We start from the raw sequence: 5570 nt of genomic DNA on the forward strand, positions 1-5570 counted from the left end.
TGTATCGATACTAGGGATATGTCAGTAAACCAATTTGACAGGTCTCAGTCATCAAGGGGTTTTCTTCTAGCGGATGGACACATAGTAAACAACTAAACCAATTAATAAATGAAATTACTAAATGAGATTATTTTCAAAAGAGAATGAGTAATGTGCCATGATAGGCAGGTACCTAGTTAAGAGTGCAAGAAAACATTTCTGAGAAGGTGACATTTATTCTGAGACATGGAGGAAGAGAAACATCCAGTCATACCAAAACTAGCCAATGGGTGTTCCAGGCAAAGGGAACAGTAGGGGCAAAAGTATGAGCAGGAAAAGTTCTGTGACAGGAATGTGGCTGAGATAGAAGGACAAATAGTAGGGTGACAAGGACTAAGTTGGAAAGATAGTGCAATGGGAATGGTTTAAATATGGCATGATATGATCTGATGTACACTGTTAAAAGGCTCCTCTAGTTGATACTGGGAGAATGGATTAGAGCAGGAAAAGAAAAGAAGAAAGATCCTGAGACCATTGCTGTCAGCTGGACAAGAATGATAATCGCTTGAATTAAATTGTTGGCAGTGGAAGTGGTGAGATTCTTTGTGTAATTTGAAAATACAACCAACATGATCTGCAGCTAGATTGGATGTGAGAGGTAACAAAACGGATAGAATGAAAGAATGGCTCCTAGGTTTCTGGCTTTAGTGACAAGGCATGTAAAACTTCATTCAGAAGAATTAAAAAATATATGAGTTTCAAAAGTTTAAAGTAAACAAATAAATATCACCCAAATCATAGACCAGAGAAAGAAGACAGCAAATCTGAAAAATGAAGTTAAAAAAAAAACAAAACTGGAAGTCATGGCACCTGATATTTAACACCCTCACACAAAGTGAAAGATCTTTGGGCTAAAGCAGCTACCAGCACCAAACAGATATCCCATTTGCTATCTTCCCAAGAATAGGGTTCACTATATGAAGATGCATGGGAATCTAAGGTCTTTGGGTAATTTCAAGACTAAAACCATTTGACCAGAGGAGGCCTTTATTGATAATTATAAAGCAAAAGACTGCCAGGTTGTTCTATCTGCTTTTCTCTCTCACTCTCAAATTCTGCGAAGCCCACTTGTATGAAAAATCTCTCCAGGGGAAAGCAAAATAGAAAAAGTCATGTTTTACTGGAAGAACTGGGCAAGACTCTCAGAGAGAAATAAAAGAAGGTAATGAAGGAATACGCTTGAAGACGCTCACACTCAGTACTGACAGAAAGGAGGGGAACATCAACAACTATAGTAATTATCACAGAGAGGAAAATTGGCAGGAACTTCCAAAAATTCTGATTAAAACTATAGAAGTTATTATTATAAAGGTATCACAGTGGACTTTTTAAAAGTCTTTTAGTTGATAAATTTCAAACCTTCCTTTAGATATTCTGTTAGGGCCCTGCATATGAAATAATATATTTTAAAAAGCTGGAAAAATACTATAATTGTGAAAACTTTTAATCTAAATTTCATGGTCATAGCTTTAATTCCCAAAAGCTCCTTTATTTGCAATATTTAGTATTACATAGTATAAAACATGTAATATATAATATAGTAAAAAATAGTCTCAGGGATCTTATATATTTAGGCAACTTGCCCTTTCTCCATTATAATGTAATCCTATAATATAGAGATATTATAAAATATCCCAAATTGCCATAGAAAGCCAGTTAAGACAACTTCATAAGCCATGCAGTCAGCCCACCAGGAGGTGGTAATAAAGAGACAGACGTTAATGGCAATCTTTGCAACCTGGTACCGTTCAGGGCACGGAGAACTTTCTTTCTTTTAGATATTATGGCAAATTCACGTGGTAAGAAACATAATAAACAGTACAGCGTGAAGAAGTTTATCTCAGATACATGTAGACAGCAGGGAAAAAATAGTCTGTGAATGACCAGGACCCAGAAGAGCCAACCTGCCATTTAAAAAGTCATTACTAGCAACGATAAATAGCAGGATATGGAGGCCTTGATTATGTGGCCTTACATGACGTTAAAATGCTATTGCATGCATTTTAATAGTTGGAGGATGTCTGAGACTTACCTAAGGGGCAGTAAAAGAAGGAAGGAAGGGGCAGTCAGTATGTCGCTATCAGCACCTAGAGGAAGGAGAATAGGCAGGGAAAATGCATAGGCTGAAGAAAGGTGCATGCAATTAAAAATCCGGCTGAACAAGAAGTGAAACCAGCACACCCACAGAAAACAAGGTGGAAAATGAAAGCTAAAGGGAATTCACATAATATCCTAAAAGCATAGTGTAGCTGTGATGGTTGTAGGGGGACATGGTGAGGACTCTCTTGAGGAAACTGAGAGCCAAGTGCATGAAATATAATTGATTTATGTGGCAAATTACAAGAAGATGCAGAAGAGAACTAGAGTGTGATGGAAATGTCTTACTGTGGGTAACTTAGACAATTAGAAATGAGTAGCAAATAACAATTTGCACTTATGTCCTTGCTTCCTCCTGCAGTTATACCTTTTCACCTTCTCTGGTTGGCTCGAGCCAACCCGCCCTAAAGAGTCCTTTGGTAGACTAGCTATTAGTTGCCATGGACACACTGCAAGGAAGATACCAAGCAATTTCTCTTTCCTTATTCTTAATTTGTAGACTTATATATCTTTGCTTCTTTGGCTCCGTCCATTTCTCATTGCCATTTAAATTTGTACTTTCCCTTTTCTGTCATATATACCCACCCATACGGCTTTTTCTTCAACGTCATTATGAACTCTCAGCACGGATACAGCTCCACACTTACCAACTGTATAGCTTGGGCAGATCCTTCAAATTCTCTGGATCTTCGCCAATATCTCCATCTGTAAAGCTCACAATGTTTGGATTAGGTCATCATTTCCTGACAGGTGGTTCAAGAACCCTTAGTTGTTCAAGACTATGTCTCAGGGCGTTCAGGTCAATATAAGTTGTAATGGTATTTCTTTCCATTTATATTTTTAAGTAATAAATAAAAATTATACTTTCTATTAAAGCAATAATATTTGATAGTCTTCAGCTGCATGGCAGGTGAATACATGGTGTGGTTAGTGGAGATCAAATGACATTGCGAGCAGTTTGTCACACCTGAACATAGAAAACCCCACCTGTTTTTACTGATTTCAGTATTAAGTTGTTTTTAATTTCAGTCAGGATGTTGACATTTATACAGTCAAGATAGAAAACACTTCCCTTACCATAAGGATCTCTCATGTTCCCTTTTGATACCTACTTCCACTTCCCTTTCATTCACTCCTGTTAACCCATAGCAACCACTAATCTGTTCTCCATTTCAAGAATGTTCTATAAATGAAATCATACAGTATGTAACCACTGGGATTCACATTTTTCACTCAGTATAAGTCTCTGGAGCATCATCCAGATTGTTAGATGTATCAATAGTTCATTCCTTTTTATTGCTGAGTATTATTCTAGGGTATTGATGTACCACAGTTTGTTTAACCAATGACCTGTCAAAGCACATCTGGATTTTTCCAGTTTTTGGCTATTACAAACAAAGCTGCTATGAACATTCATGTTCGGATTTTTGAGTGAACGTGTTTTCAGTTATCTGGTATAAATGCCTAGGAGTGCTATTGCTGAGCAGTTTCCTATTTATGTTTTGAAGAAATTATCATCTGTTTTCCTGGGTGGCTGTACCCTTTTACATTCCTACCAGCAATACATGAATGATACAGTTTTCCACATCGTTGCCAGTATTTGGTGTTGTCACTATTTTCTTTTTTTAAATTTTAGTCATTCTGACAGATATGTCTCTTTTTGGTTGTAATTTGCATTTCCCCAATGGCTTATTAATGTTGAACATCTTTTCATATATTTATCTAACATTTGTATATGCTTTCTCACCCAAACAAACTAAAAAGGTGAGGTAGTGGGTGATAGATGTGTTAATTAACTTGATTGTGGTAATCATTTCATAATATATATATATATCAAGTCATCACATTGTATACTTTAAATATAAACAATTTTATCAATTACACCTCAATAAAACAAGCAAACAAGAAAATCATTACCAGCACACCACTAACTTTAGCTCACCCATTTCTCATTTCTCTGATTTCCTTAGTACTCTAAGTACCACAGAGCTTAGAAATAGTTTAATTTCTGCTTCTTTGCTAATTTGGAAAGCAGAAAACATGATTTTTACTTCTTGTACTTTTCCACAGCACTTTCTACAGAACTAGTCATAAAGTAGGTAAATCTAACAAGTATACCTAAATCAATTGATAGATTGTTAAAGCATTGAGGGAATCATCAGAAATTATAAGCGATGGAAGAAACTTGAGTTTAAGAACCATAAAACTTTTACTTGCATTTTTTTTTTACCACCGATATTTTGTTTTTAAACCAGTATTTCAGGCTTAAAGATTACTAGAGTAAAGATTCAAGATTCAGTACCAAAGAAGTTTTCAGGAGATTGTACATAAGCTATTCTCTATTCTTCACACATATATTTTCTTCTTTGGACCTGATAGCCTGAGGCCATACTGTTTTATTTTTTAAAATAATCTCTACTTACTCTAGCAATTCATACTCACAGTTATGCAGTTAATTCCTTAACCCACTGTACTTTGTTCAAAAGATCTTGTATCAGTATTTTTTCTTGATGAATGAATTCATTACTTATCCAGTGATAATTAGTTCATAACATGTTTAAAGAACTTCCAGTCTCCTTTTCCTCCACAGTACTCTTTTCATTTTATTTTAATTTTCTATTTCAGTTTTGAAGACTTTATTGGATATGAATTCTACTCTATTAACTTCCAGTTTCCTTGGGCTCTTTTAAAGACACACAAAGGAGAAAATATAGAGAAGAAGGTAAGAGTCCACCATGAATATGTCAGACTGATCCTTTTCCTTAATTAGCGAGTTAGGTTTTTTAATATTTAATGATATAACAGATTTTCTGATTTTTGTAGTTTTAAAAAACTTCTTTAAAAAACTGTTTTTATTTTTATGTAGTTTTTTACATATTTAGAAAGGCTTTTATTATTTAATTTAGTGGTTAATTTTGTATTTATTATATTATATAACTGTCTTGGTTTCCAATTTTATCATGTTTCTTTTTTCTCCTTCCCTCTTCTGCATTTCCTCTCCCATCCAATTTTAGTAAAAAAAAAAAAAAGAAGAAGAAGAAGAAAGAAAATACTACCTTACTTCCATACGTTAAATATTTTTATATTTCCATTATTTGGTATGTCAGATTTACTTTTTATTGTTTTACTCCCAGCTCCAGCAGATGAGGCAATCAATACTACTTACCTTATTTTCCTTTCTGTCCCAAATTTATGTTAGCTGTATCGTTTCTATGTTGTCAAGGCACATGACATCAACACTCCATTTAGTAACCCAATTCTTACATATCTTTTATTATTAGTTCTATTGTAAATACTTTTTCAATATTCTCTCCTAATCCGTTTGTCATAATTAATTTAGTCATTAATTGTTTGCCTGAATTAATCCTATGGCAGTTTCTTTAAGGAGGTCTCATGGGAACAATATTTCTTGAGTTTTACAAGTTCATCCTTGA

At 34.5% G+C, this 5570-nt stretch overlaps 1 protein-coding gene across 1 annotated transcript in view; it reads left to right on the forward strand.

Moving 5' to 3' along the window:
* The window catches only part of ASB15 (ankyrin repeat and SOCS box containing 15), a 46161-nt gene that overhangs the window by 5045 nt on the left and 35546 nt on the right, over positions 1 to 5570 (forward strand). Inside the window, exon 2 of the mRNA XM_023528948.1 lies at positions 4762 to 4858. The gene's annotated coding sequence lies outside the window, so the exon portion shown is untranslated. The remainder of the gene's footprint in view (positions 1 to 4761; positions 4859 to 5570) is intronic.

This window comes from Pteropus vampyrus, unplaced genomic scaffold, assembly GCF_000151845.1.
Source record: "Pteropus vampyrus isolate Shadow unplaced genomic scaffold, Pvam_2.0 Scaffold33, whole genome shotgun sequence".
Taxonomy (NCBI): domain Eukaryota; kingdom Metazoa; phylum Chordata; class Mammalia; order Chiroptera; family Pteropodidae; genus Pteropus; species Pteropus vampyrus.